Consider the following 15303-nt stretch of genomic DNA (forward strand, 5'->3'; position numbering starts at 1 on the left):
GCAGCCTTTGCTGATGGGAGTGCTTCCTGCATGTCAATGAGGAAGCGGGCGCTCTGGAGCAGAGATGCCGCCCCAGCCACAGGCCTTCTTCGAGGACAGTGAGGGACAGCCTGTGGGTATCACAGAGGGAGCAGGCACCCGTGGAGTTTAGTTTGCTGCCGTGATCACCTCGGGCCTGACAGTCACAGCACAGCAGGAGCCCAGCTGAGAGCCAGAATCCTGCTCGTGGCCAATTAAACAATAACTCCAGCCCATTCTTTCCTTCCTTTCTGCAGAAGCTTCTGTATTCATGCAGAAATGAGTAGTTCAGATGGTGTGTGAGGGGAGGAGAGCCCTTTGTTAGTAATGAGTGGTGTGTCATGTCACTGCTTCAAACACTGTTTTCTGGTTATTCTAGGAGATAGAAGTCCTTTACAAAACAATGCATTTTGAATTCCATCTGCAGGGGGAATGTTCCCGCGTAAATGTTTTACTGAACTTTATGAAGGCAACCAGTTAATTCGGCTCCCTGGCGGCCACGGAGAGTTGTATTTGTTTCCAGGAGAACATTCTGCTAATTGAGATCTGCAAAGTTAGAATGCTGGGTTTGTGCATGGATGTTATGATCTGTGCTGCCTGACCACGAGATGAGCAATACTTCACGAGGAATTCAGGAAATGGGATACAAAGAGGGTCTGGAATCTTCCGTGTGGTACATGAAGATAAAGCCAAGATAACACAAGGATATATAAGTTACAGGCAACAATAGAATATGCACATATGGAATATTAGTTAGAAAGACTCTGTACAATTGAGTTGGTATTCACGCCTCTACTTATTTTTGCCGTTAAAAGTATAAATAAATGCATTAATATGTATATAAAGCACATGGAACTGTGTATGATACATGTTTCCTGACTATTAGCAGCTAAGCCACAGAGAAACACATTGTACAACATCTATAATTGGAAAAATATGTTGCAGTCAAATACAAAGACAACAGTATCACCCACATTCCCATCAGCCAGCGATCATTTATCATTTCAGAGTAATTAGACAAAGCAAGTAAGAGTTTTAACAAGTGTCAGGTGCCAGGAATGAGGAATCAAAGATTCATGTACCACATGGTTTTTTGCCCCCGTAATTCAGGGAGACTCATAGCTGGGCAGGTGCTCATTACAGGATTGTGGGGTGAGAGAGGAGGAGGCAGACACATTACCAACTCAGGAGGAAACAATGGAGTACAGTCAAATGCCTAAAGATGAGAACCAAGTGCTATCCTTGGAAAGTAATCAGTTCTGCCTGGGGCTGGGGTGGGTGACAGTTCAGCAGAGCCCTGAAATCTAGAGAGGGAACTCCTGAGAGGAGAAGGAAGTAGTTCCAGACAGAGGGTACAACATGACCACCTTCAGAGAGGCTTGGGGTGTGGCTGGTTTGGGCATACTTAGCAAATGTCATGGGAGTTGAGACAATAAAAGAGGCTTGGAGCGGGATTGTGAAGATCATTCACTCAATGTACTGGGGTCTGGTCTTGAGAAAATAAGGCATAGACTTGAGGTTAGAGCAGCAATTCTCACAGCGTGATCTTGGATCCCTGGGGAAGGCAGATCCTTTCAGGGAATCTTCCAGATCAAAACTACTTCCATCATAATATTAATTTGCTGTTTACTGTTTTCACTCCTTGTTTCACGAGTGTACAGTGGAGTTTCCTGGAGGGTCCATGAAGAACGATGATGTCACTGCTCTGAGGGCGAAAGGAATGTGTGCTTTTGTATTCTCGAGCTTTAACAGCTTCTCAGTTTAAATTTCTAATTTGGCAAATGTATATGTGTATATCTGTTTATCTCTGTCTCTATCTCCATCTCCCACCTAAATAAGAGCCGTTTGGATTCTTCAGTCATTTTTAAGAGCATAAAGGGATTCTGGGACCAGATGTTTTGAGAACCACTGAGTTAGAGAGATGAGAGTTCAAACGTTGGGCAGACTACTTATCATGTCTAAGCCTCAGTTTATTGACTTTCAAAAATGTGTGTGTGGGGCTGGGCATAGAGATGATGATGGTACCAGGGGGCATTTCCCACCCAGCCTCGCTGTGTCCTGTCCCTCCTCCTTCCTCCCAGGCGGCCAGCCCTGCCTTCTTGCTTTTTTAAAATCTTTATTTGAATTTTGCATCATGTGGAAGCAGATGTTAGGAAGGGTAAGAGAGGCAGAGGGGCCCCCAAATTGGGCTTTGTTTCTGGCCCCTTGAGATGAGGAAGTGGTTTTTTCCTGCCCCTTCTCTTCTCGGCCATTGCAGTTCCTGCTGGTAGACGTTCAGGTCCGGGTTTCGGCTCTGGTCCTCTCAGCATCCGAGGTCTCCAGGGACGTCTCCTGCCTCACTTCTCTCTCCCCTCTCTGCTCATTGCTCACATTTCTAGTTGTTGTCCAGTTAAACACTTAAGTGCATTCTCATTTTTCTCTCCTCCTGTGTTTGTCTCCCACTTCTGTGTTTTCCTCCAACTCCTGACGCTGTCCTGAGCACCCATGTTTGCTGGATTCCTAGATTTGGTCAGTTACTGCTGTTTCTCATTCCGGGTCAAAAGGAAGCCACCCCTTTTCAGTCCCCTGGAGCTTACTCTTTGGTTATTTGGTTTGTTGTCTTTTTTGATTTTGACGACTTACACTTTGTTTGAATTTAATGAAAACCTTTTCTGTTGTCATTTCAACGTGTTGCCAACAATTTATTATTATTTCATTCTATTTGGGCATCAGCGGGGACCTAATGTAATCCTGTATAAAAGTGGCTTTGGTATATTTCTGTGACTTTTCTTTCTCTTCCTGCCTTTCGGTACCCTCCATCCTAACCTAAGAAAGTGATGTTAAGCCAGGCAAAGCTTTTTAGAAGGAAGCACGTGCTTTATTTCACCCGGCAAAGCTTGCCCTCACAGCTAGCGGCAGAAGTTGGGACAGGATGAGGGAGTCCCGGGAATGCACAATTTTGAAGGAATCAAAGTCACTCAGTTCTGATGAACTGAGTTATCACTATGGTTCTCATCTTAATGACGTAGGTTTGTATGTTTTTGTAAAATAGGTAATGTTTTAGTGTTCTGCATTTAGACACATTTTTAATCAGGCTAAATATGTAAGCATCATCCAACTTTGACAGAGAATGATATTTACTATTTTTCTTATTGAATTAATTTTTTTTAAAAAAAATTAAGAATTAAAACAATGCAATGAAGATCAAATAAGGACCTAAATATTGCTGAACTATCAACATGCTCTCACTATCTCTTCGTGCTAGGCTATTTTACATAAATACGGCTCTGTCACCTACTTTTTAATTCTGTAACATATTGGAATTATTTCCTTGTACGTAAACATAGATTTACTTTGTCATTTTTAAAAGGCAGCACAGTGTCCCATTGTATGTATGTATCATAATTTACCAATCCATTTGCCTTGATGAGCATTTTGCTTTTATGACTTTTTTGTGCATAAATATATTCACGTTCATGCCTTTATCTCTCTAAGGTAAAATCTTAACAATGTATTTCTAGGTTAAAATATATGCATATTAGATAATTTGATAACACAAATTGCCTCCTGAATCTTACCATTTTACCCAGTAAACACATTAATCACATACATTGTTATGGAAAGAGACATGTCAGGCAGCGGCCGCCTGGCTGTCTCCAGCAGGACTCCTGAGATCCTCGAAAGGGTTCCCATAATTCAGCATGGGATGTGGCTCTGAAAATTTGAAAGTTAGACTTTTCTTTACTTTGTGTAGAATAGTGCTGTTTCTTGGAGGAACAAGTCTCACATTGCCACAAGAAACATGACCCCAATCATTCATTAACAGCGGGGCTAGGGTACAGTTTTTCATGACAGTGCATCCTGTCCTCTTTTTTGCACACGATTTTGGGGTAGTTGAGATATTTAAGAATCTAACCAATTCAACTGGTAGTTCCCTTGGGAATTGTACAATCTGAGCAAAGAGAAGTGGATGAGCTTGAGGGAAATTTATCTCCATCTTACAAGACATTATGCCTCTTTAGTGCCTGTATTTAGGGCAAAATCAATGTGTTTCTCCATTGAACAGAATTGGATGTACACTAATGAAAACTTTCTCTCTGCCTGCTTATTTCTGGTCTCCTAGTGACCTGCCTTCTGTTAACATGGCTTTTTTTCATTGGCCAGCTTAAGGCAGTACTTGATTACATGTCAATACTGAAGCTGTGAGCTCTGGTCCCTTGATGGAAGGATGGAAGTACACTAGTCTTAAGGTTAAACCAAAGCTGATACACATGGCACATGCACATCCACACACACACACACACACACACACAACGAGTTTATTAAAGGTGACTACTTGGAAGGAATAACACATTTCAATTTTACAAAACTCAAAAGGACAAAGGGTATACAGGAAAAATGTCCTTATTCCTGTCTCTACTACCAATTTCCTTTCCTGGAGTCAAACAGTTTTATAAGTTATATGAGCACCCTTTAAGTGCTGTTGCATTCTTACAAAAGTAAATATGTATACTCCCTTTTAAATATATATATATATATATATATATATATATATATATATATCTATATATATATATATAGTAATACTTAATATCTAAGAATAATTATTATTTTAGATGCTTTTTACACAAATGGTAGCATATTATATGCACAGAAACACTGCTCTGTATGTTGATTTTCCACCTAAAATATAGCCAAAAGATCATTTAATTTCATTACTCAAAAATTATCCTCTTTCTTTTTCATAGCCAAATAGTATTCCATTAAATGGGTGTACCAAACTTCATTAATCAGTCTTTATGAGCATTTAGATTGATTCCAGTATTTTTGTATTAAAAATAATGTAGTATTTTTTAAACTTGAACACATAAACCCTAGTGAGGAAATATCTGTGGGATAAATTTCTAGAACTGGAATTATCGGGTCAGAGAGTATTTATGTCAGTAACTTTGATGGATATTGTCAAATGTTCTGCATAAAAGCTGCTTTACTTCCATCAGCAGGGTAAGAGAGAATACTTTCCTCGGCCTCTCTCGTTATCACAGTCTCAGCTATTTTGTAAGACTACTCTTTTTTAAAGAGCACTTTTAGGCTCACAGCAAAATTGAGAAGAAGGTATAGAAAGATCCCTTACACCCCCGTCCCCCTCATGCGTAGCCTCCCAGCATCATCTACATCCCCCAAGAGAGTGGCACACTTGTTAAAATTGATGAAACTGTATTGACACATCCTTATTACCAAATGTAATCCCAGTTAATATTGGGGGTGACTCTTAGTGATACCCACTTTATGAGTTTAGGCAAATGTATACCCCCATATCCACCATTATAGCATCATAAAAATCCTGCTCTCCACCTCTTTATCTCACCCTCCTCCCCTAACCCCTGGCAACCACTGATATTTTTACTGTCTACATAGTTTTGCCTTTTCCAGAATGTCATATAGTTGGAATCATAAGCATGTAGCTTTTCTGATTGGCTTCTGTTAGTAATATGCATTTACATTTCCTCTGTGTATTTTAATGGCTTGATAAGTCATTTTTTAAACACTGAATGATATTCCATTGTCTGGGTATACCACAGATTGTTTAGCCATTCACCTACTGAAGGGCATCTTGGTTGCTTCCAGGTATTGGCAATTATGAATAAAGCTACTACAAACATCTGTGTGCAGTCTTTTGTGTGGACATAAGTTTTCAACTCCTTTGGATAAAACTCAAAGAGCATGATTGCTGAATTACATGGTAAGGGAATGTTTAGTTTTGTGAAAAAAAAAATTGTCAATCGCCTACTGAAGTGGTTGCACCATCTTACTTTCCTACCAGCAAAGAACGAGCATTCCTATTGCTCCACACCTTGTCAGCATTCGGTGTTGTCAGTGTCTCAGATTTAGATGTGTGGTATCACATTATTGTTTTACTTTGTATTTGCCTGATGACACATGATGTGGAGCATCTTTTCAAATGCTTGCTTGCCATTTGTTTATCTTCTTTGGTGAGGTGTCTGTTAAGGTCTTTGGCCTGTTTTTTAATTGGGTCGTTTGTTCTCTTACTGTTGAATTCTAAATGTGCTTTGTGTATTTTGGATAACAGTGATTCATCAAAGATGTCTTTTGAAAATATTTTCTCTCAGTTTGTGGCTTGTAGTTTTATTCTCCTGAAAGTGTCCTTTGCAGAGCAGCAAATTTTAAGTTTAATGAAGTCCAGCTTACCAGTTTTTTTTTTTTTTTTATGTACTCTACCTTTGGTGTTTTATCTAAAAAAACACCAAACCCAAGGACATTTAAAGTTTCTCCCATGTTATCTTCTTTCAGTTTTATAGTTTTGTGTTTTACATTTAGGTCTGTGAGCCATTTTGAGTTAGTTTTTGTGAAGGGTGTGAAGTCTGTGTCTAAATTCATATTTTTGTGTGTGCATGTCCAATTCTGCAAGCACTATTTGTTGAAAAGATTATCTTTTCTTAATTTTATTGCCTTTGATTCTTTGTCAAAAACAGTGTTTATGTGGTCTAATTTTGAGCTCTCTATTCTGTTCCACTGATCTAGCTGTCTATTCTTTTACCAGTATCACTCTATCTTGACTGCTGCAGCTTTATAGTAATATGTGGAGTTGGATAGTCTCAATCTTCTGATTTTATTCTTCTGCTGTATTGTGTTGCTTCATCTCAGTCTTCAACCTTCCTGTATAAACTTTAGAATCAGTTTGTTGATATCTACAAAGTGACTTGCTGGGATTTTGATTTGGGTTGCACGAAACATATAGATTAAGTTGGAAAGAACTGAGATCTGGACAATTTGAGTCTTCCTGTCCGTGAACATGAAATCTCTTTATTTAATTCTTTGATTTCATTCATCACAGTTTCATATGTTACCTCATAGAGTTCTTATATATATTTTGTTAAATTTATATGTATTTCAGTTTTGTGGATGCTAATGTAAATGGTATTGTGGTTTTATTTTCAAATTCTACTTGTTCATTGTTGTTATATAGGAAACTGATTGACTTTTGTACATTAACTTTGTATCCTGCAATCTTGCTATAATCACTTATTAGTTCCAGGAGGGTTTTTTGTGTGTGTGTGTGAATCCTTTAAGATTTTCTACATAGAGGATCATGTCATCCGCTAACAAAGACAGTTCTATTTCTTTCTTCCCAATCTTTATGCCTTTTATTTCCTTTACTTGTCTTATTGTGTTAGGCAGAGCTTCTATATGATGTTGAAAAGGATGAGGGGGACATCCTTGCCTTGTACCTGATCTTAGTAAGCAAGCTTCAAGTTCCTCACTATTAAGTCTGATATTTTCTGTATATTTCTTGTAGATATTTTTTATCAAGTGAAGGAATTTCCCTTCTATTCTTATTTTACTGGGAGCTTTTAATCATAAATGGGTGTTGGATTTTGTCAAATACTTTTTTGCATCTGTTGATATAATCATATAGTTTATCTTTTTCAGCCTGTTGATATGATGATTTACATTAATTAATTTTCATAAGTTGAACCCACCTTGTATACCTGGGATAAACATCACTTAGTTGTGGTGTATAATTCTTTTTATGCACTGTTGGATTTGATTTGCAGTTATTTTGTTGAGTATTTTTCCCTCTATGTTCATGAGAGATACTGGTCTATACTTTTCTTTACTTGTAATGTCTTTGTCTGGTTTGGGTTTTAGGGTAATGCTGGGCTCATAGAATGAGTTAGGAAGTATTTCCTCTGCTTCTATCCCCTGAACAAGACTGTAAAGAATTGGCATAATTTCTTCCTTAAATGTTTGGTAGAATTTAGCGATGAACCTATCTGGCCTGGTGCTTTCTCTTTTGGAGCACTGTTAGCTATTGATTTAATGTCTTTAATATATATATATTTATTATATATATATATTAATAAATATATATATATTAATATATATATATATATAGACCTATTCAGACTTCTTCTGTCTTGTTTCTTTTAATATGTCTATTTCTTCTCATGTGAGTTTGGGCAGATTATGCCTTTCAGTAAATTGTCCCAGTTCATTTAGGTTATCAGACTTGTTGGTGTAGAGTTACTTGGTATTCCTCTGTGACACTTCTCATGTATATGGGGTCTTCTGTGATGTCCTTGCTGTCTACACTTTGGTTTCTGGCAGTTTGTGTCCTCTCTCTCTCTTTCTTTCTTTCTTAGCCTGACTAAAGTCTTACCAATTTTTAAAATTTTTTCAAAGAATCAGCTTTTGGTTTTACTGATTTTATTGATTTTTGGTTTTCAATTTCATTGATTTCAGTTCTAATTTTAGTTTTTTTCTCTTCTTCTGCTTACTTTTCATTGTGTTAACTCTTCTTTTTCTAGTTTTGTAAGGTAGAATTTTAGATCATTGATTTTGGATCTTTTTTCTTTCCTAATACATGCATTTAGGGCCGTAAATTTACTGCTAAGCACTGCTTCTCTGCATCCCATAAATTTGATGAGGTGTATGTATTTTCATTTTCATTTAGTTAGAAATATTTTAAAATTTCTCTCGATGTTTCTTTGATCCATACATTAAAATTTGAAATGTGTTGTTTAGTCTCCAAGTATCTGGGGATTTTCCAGTTATCTTTCTGTTGTTGATTTCTCGTTTGATTTCATTGTGGTCTGAGACCAGACATTGCAGGATTTCTAGTCTTTTAAATTTGTTAAGTGGTGTTTTATGACCCAAAGTGTGGTTTATCTTGGTGAATGTTCCATGAGAGCTTGAGAAAAATGTGTGTTCTGCTGTTGTTGGATGAAGCAGTCCATAGATGTCAATTATATCTAGTTGATTGATGGTGGTGTTGAGTTCAACTATATCATTACTGATTTTCTGCCTAGAATGATTCTGTCCATTTCTGATAGAAGGGTGCTGAAGTCTCCTACTATAATAGTGGGTTCATGTATTTCTCCTTGCAGTTTTTCAAGTTTTGTCTTATGTCGTTTGACACAGTTTTTAGACACATACACATTAAGGATTGTTATGTTTTCTTGGAGAATTAACCCCTTTATTATTATGAAATGCCCCTCTTATTAGTTATTCATAATAACTTTCCCTGCTCTGAAGTCTGCTTTGTCTGAAATTAATATAGCTACTTCTGATTTCTTTTGCTTAATGTTAGCATGGTATATCTCTCTTTATCCATTAACTTTTAATCTATCTGTGTTTGTATATTTGAAATGGGTTTCTTTTAGGTAATATATCATTTATTTTATATTTGATCCACTCTAACAATCTGGCTTGATTTGTGCATTTATCCTACTGACATTTTAACTGATTATTGATATAGTTGGATTAATATCTATCATATTTGTTACTGTTGGTTGCCCTTGTTCTTTGTTCCTATTTTTGTCTTCTCTCTCTCTTTTTTTTTTTTTGCCTTTTGTGGTTTTTTTAGATGAGCATTTTAAATGATTCCCTTTTCTCTCCTTTTTTTAGTGTATCAGCTGTGTGTATGTATAAATATATATAAATATAAATACATAGATATATATACATATACACACACACATTTAACTTTTTTTGGATGATATCCCTGGAGTTTGCAATCTAGATTTATAATGTATCCAAGTCTACTTTTAAATAACACTGTATTGCTTCACAGATAGTGTTAGTACCTTATAATAACAAAATAATCTAATTCTTCCCTCTTGTCCCTTGCATTCATTTCCCTTAAAAACATAATTTAATTATATACATAATCACATATTAAGTGTATACATAATACATATTAAATGCATAATTTACCAAGTTGTTGCTATTATTGTTTTGAACAAACTTTTATGTTAGTTCAATTAAATATAAAACAAATAAAAGTTTTATTTTCTCTTCACTTATTCTTTATGCAGTGCTCTTCTTTTCTTTCTGTAGATTCAATTTTCTGATCTATATTAATTTTCTTTTCTCTAAAGAATTTCTGTTAGTATATTTTGAAGGCAGTTCAGACTGGTAACAAATTCCCTCAGTTTTTCTGTCTGAGAATGTTTTTATTTCTCCCTTATTTTTATTTTTGCAGGATACAGAATTCTAGGTTGGTGACTTTTTGCTCTCAACACTGTAAGTGTTTCATTCCACTCCCCTCTTGATGGCATGTTTTCTCAGAAATAGATGTAATTCTTTGTTCCTTTGTAGGTGAGGTAGGAGTCTCCTTCCTTTGGCTTCTTTCAGGACGTTTTCTTTACCTTTGATTCTTCTGTAGTTTGTGTAATATGTGTAGGTGTAGTTTTTTTTGGTATTTATCCTTCTTGATGTTATGTGAGCTTCCCGAATCTGTGGTTTGGTGTCTGACACTAATTTGGGGAAATTCTCAGTCATTATTGTTTCAAGTATTTCTTCTAGTCCTTTCTTTTTTCTTCTGGTATCCTCATTATGTGAATACTACACCTTTTTAGGTGTCCCATAGTTCTTGGATATTGTATTTCGATTTTTTTTCAGTCTCTGTTCTCTTTGCTCTTCAGTTTTTGAGGTTTCTACTGATTTATCCTCAAGTTCAGAGATGCTTTCCCCAGCCATATCCAGTCTACTAATAAGACCATCAAATGCATGCTTCATTTCTGTGACAGTGTTTTTGCTCTCTAGCATTTCTTTTTGGTACTTTCTAAGGATTTCCTTCTCTCTGCTTATGTTATCCATCTGTTCTTACATGCTGTCTGTTTTACCCATTAGGGCCCTTAGCATATTAATCACAATTGTTTTAAATTCCAGGTCTGATCATTCTAACATCCCTGCCATATCTGAGGCTGACGCTTGCTCTGTTTCTTAAAACTATGTTTTATGTTCGTTTGTTTTTTGCCTTTTAGTGTGTTTTGTGATTTTTTTCTTGACAGTCAGACATGTTGTGCTGGGTAAAGGGGATTGCTATAATAGGGAAGTAGAAACGTGGTGGTCAGGTGTGGGGCAGAGGGGAAACATTCTATATTCCTGTGATTGGGTCTCAGTCTCTCAGTGAGCCTGTGCCACTTGGCTGTGAACTTCACGTATGCTTTCCACCCTTAGGTGGGACGGGAAGGCTAGAACCAGCTCGAGTTTGGTATTTCCCTTCCCCAGGTCAGTTACGCTCTGGTTAAGGAGTTCCTCCTGAGGGCAGACCTTATCAAGAAGAGAGTGCTCTGACCCGTTTTGCAGTTGTTTACTTCCCCTGACCCTGCCAGGGCCTGCGGGGATTTTTTTCTAATATTTACAGTGGGAACATGGTCAGTATTCTCAAAATAAAAACTGATACATTTGTGGGGGCTCCCCAGAATTTTTAACTCTCAGACTTGCCCGCTTTGAGCCTCCAGCAACCCATCAGTTCCGGTTCTGGTTCTCCTCACTCGGCTCTGTTACCCCTGGAGTTTTCAGTTCATGAGTTTCTGCTCTGGATTTTCTCTGTTTGCCTGCTGGTCTCTCCAGTTTCGGGGGCAGTGACTTGCCCTGTGACCTCGTTTCTCTCACTGATCTTACTAAGAAGGGTTGTTGATCTTTCAGCTGTTCAGCTGTTTACGCACTGTTAGGTTGGAGCGACAGCTTCCAAGCACGCAGCACCAGGACCTGCAAGACCGACGCGGCCTCAACTAGTTTTTGTAGTTTTCTTAGCAACTTTAATTTTTAAAAAATTTTTAAGAATTTTAAATTGAAGTGTAGTGGGTTTATAGTGTTAATTTCTGGTGTACAACATAGTGAGTCAGTTACACATATATACATATTCCTTTTCATATTCCTTTTCATTATAAGCTATTGTAAGATATTGAATAGAATAAAGGAGGTAGTGCGGTTTTAGAGTAAGAGTTCTCAATGCTTTATGTTGAGCAAGTAATTTAATTTCTCTAAGCAATAATTTCCTTACCTATAAAAAGGAATACCTTTTTGTATATAATACTACCTCCCCTGTAGATTACCTGTGAAGGACAAAGGATATTGTATATAAAGATACACAGAAGGAAGCAGGAGTAAAAGCTAAATAAGTATTAGCCAAAAAAGGAGAAGTGATACTTTTCTGACTTTGTCCCATAGTTCTTGTGGGTGCCCAGTGATTTGGGAAGTGTTTTGAATGCTTGTATCATGACCACAGCAGGTCACAGCCCATGGCTCCTCCATGTATTCACACTGTCTGAGCCTCACTGGCCTTCTTGCTCTTCCTTGAATATGCCAAGGCCACTCTGCCTCAGGGCCTTTGCACTGCTGTTTCCTTTGCCTGGAACTCTCTTCACCCAGGTATCTGCATGGCTCCTTCCTTCGCCTTAGTCATGTCTTTCTTCAGATGATTCCTCAAGGAAGCTTTCCCAGAGCCCCCAGTTTGTGCCCACCCCCAGTGATCTCTGCCTCCTTCTCAGTTATATTTTTCTCTATATCGCTTAGCACCACTAAACATCATATATGTGTGTGCGTGTATGTATATAAAATGCTTTTGATTTTCTCATTTACTTGCATTTCCCCCCGACTAAATATAAAGTCAGAAATTTTTCACAGTTATATCTGCAATGCCTAGATCCTGGACTTTGCATATTATAGTTGTTCAATAAACTCTAGGAATGAGTTCGAAAGATCCAATTACAAATTAATCTCTGAAGAGATGAAATCTGCTAAATAAGATTTACAAATGGAGAATGGCTGCCTTCAAATTTTTGAATTCTTTGTCTGTACCAGTCCTCTGGGATATTATCATTCTCCTCACCTCGCTACTTACTGAAATGTAATTTCTAGAGATTTGAGGCAAAATAAAAAAATTTACAAGTTAACCTGCTTTATATGATGAGACTATAAATAGCACTGACTAAAAAAGAAAACTAAAACCAGTAATTAAATCAAATGCCCTGATCCCTTGGTAGCCAGCAACATCTGCTGCTGTACTTTTTGATTCTTCTTGCTTTGACCTAGAGCTTGGGATGCATATGAAAGACAGCAGAAATGCTTATTGTTGTTGGAATAGCAAGGGAACAATTAGGGGACAGGGACAGAGCCTCACATCTCTTAGAATTGTCTGATTGGCTGTGACAGCTTCGGATGAGAGAGACAAAAAGACCTATGTATTCCTAAACAGTTATTAACTCAGGTGTATGAGGTGGAGCGTGCTTGCATCAGAACGATTTGCTCCAAGGTCCATTTGCTCTGCAGTGAGTTATTAGGACGGTGCTGTTTCTGCTCTGCAGATGCCAGGGCTCTGTCCTCAACGGTTGAGGTCTCATCTGATAAGAAGCAGTCAGGAGTAAACTCAAAAGTTACAGGGATTTGGTATCATCAAAATGTGGCATATAAATATGATGCCAATACTTATTCCTGGGTTTCATCACCGATAAAAACAGCTTACTAAAAATACAGTCCTCACCGCCCTGTAGTCAAACCACTTCATCTGCTGAGTGATGTTAAACGCCCTCTTCTCTTGCTAAACTTTGAATGTCTTTTCACCTGCCTTGTTATTCGTGTATTCTGCTGTTGTCATAGTGAGAGTAGGTTCTGTTTAACACCAGTTGTGTGTTTTTGACAAAGTCCTCGTATTTCAACACATTGTTTTCCTGAAGACTGCTCCTTAAGGCAGATTGCCATAAAATGAAATCTGACTGGCTGTACACTATTGTCATTATTGATTCAGATTTCATGAGAAATTGTGAAATGACTAGAGAAAGGTGCTGAACAGTGATGAGTAGTATGCTGGGGCTCAGTCAGGTAAGGCAGGGAGGGAGAGCACAAAACAGCAAAAAGCGAGAGTTACCAACTCCTGTTGGACATCTACATTAGATAAAAGTGGTGGGTGGGGCATGACATACTTTGTAATGCGAGTGAAGTCAGTCTTGAACAAGTAAACAAGTCTTTCTCTGAACATGGGTTATTTGATTTTGCTTCTTTTGTTTCTATCAGGGAATACCCATCTTTTAGTACTGAAATGCTTAGTATTCAATAATGCTGTATCAGTGCTTTTCAAACAGAAATCAGAAAATCCTCCAACCTTCTCTTTAAAGACTGCTATCAACATTTTCACTCGTACTTGGAATATTATGTTTTCATGGCTTTGTCTTTAATGAATACAGTTGAAATTGTTAATCAGTTATGTGAGAAAATCCTAAGTGTGATATAATTTTAAATTTCAACATACATCTAAAAAAGCTGGTTTCTAAAATGTAACTGTTTACACTCACTCTTATTGTTGGAAGCATTAAGAAGGCATTAGGGGTTTTTCTTAAATTGATTTGGATATAAAAAGTGATATGATTCCAAAGGAGAGGTCAGATGATTAAGCTTAAACAGAAAAATAACACCAGCTAACTTCTATGACTTCTTTATTGTATGTGTGCAGTGGGGTAAGGGCTTTACAAACATTGGCGTATTTAAATCTCTTAACAGTTTAAGGTAGTTACTGTGATTCTCTCTGGTTTACAGGTGAGGAAACTGAAACTTAGAGAGAACAAGAAACGAGCACAAGGTCAGACACTGACATTCAAACTCAGGCATCCTGGTTCCAGACACAGCGCTCTTAGCTATCGTGCACGCTGCACAAACCAAAGCAAACAGAAACACAGCGAGTTACGTGGGATTCAGGTGTTAGGTGACATTATTTTGAAGATTCAGGCCATTTGTCCTAGCAATTATGCTATCGTTTAATAACAGTAATTAAACATCGAAGCTACTTTTGATTTCACTGAGGGAAAATGTGTAGCATAGACATAGTTTTACCTCCTTTAAGAAATTGTCTGATTAAGGGTTGTAATATTGGGGGGAAGCAAAGGCTGTGAGAGCTCTCATGCTCACGATCGATTCTTTGCTGAGGCATTAGTGTTGCTAAACGGTGGCCTTTTTATCCAATTCCTCCTCTTCTTTTTACCTCTGGAACTACTGTCTCAGGTGAGCATCTCTTAGCTGGACTATCACAGCAGCCTCCAAATGATCTTCCCCAAACAAACGAGTTTGTTTTCCACGGTGAGATCGTTCTTAGTTTTATTTTGAGTCATACATGCCACTGATAACCACTGATAACCAATGAAAGCTATGAACTCTTTCCCAGTAAAACCAAACAACAAAACCAAAACCTTTATACTCACTACGCGTTATTCTCTGGCATTGCTCATTAGAGATTTCAGGTGTCTGTCACCAGCTTGCTTCCTCAGCTGATGCTCCACCCCTCATCTCATCATCTGCTCTCGGGCTCCACTGTTCTTATTGTTTTTCAGGCTTGAAATAGGCTCCAAGTTCTGTCTTCTAAGCACACTCGTCATTGTCTGGGATGAAGGAAGGTCTTACCATGTGACTGTCGGAGAAGGCCCAGGATTCACACCTCCTTATACCAGCTTGGGGATGGTGCTCAGCTGATTAGAATCTCAGTTTCATCACTGGTAGAATAAGGGC

The 15303-nt window shown here is 37.8% G+C and overlaps 1 protein-coding gene across 4 annotated transcripts in view; it reads left to right on the top strand.

Annotated features, from left to right (window-relative positions):
- Positions 1-15303, top strand: part of WDR49 (WD repeat domain 49) — a 129775-nt gene that overhangs the window by 53883 nt on the left and 60589 nt on the right. The window lies entirely within an intron of this gene.

The sequence above is a fragment of the Camelus bactrianus genome, chromosome 1, assembly GCF_048773025.1.
Source record: "Camelus bactrianus isolate YW-2024 breed Bactrian camel chromosome 1, ASM4877302v1, whole genome shotgun sequence".
NCBI lineage: Eukaryota > Metazoa > Chordata > Mammalia > Artiodactyla > Camelidae > Camelus > Camelus bactrianus.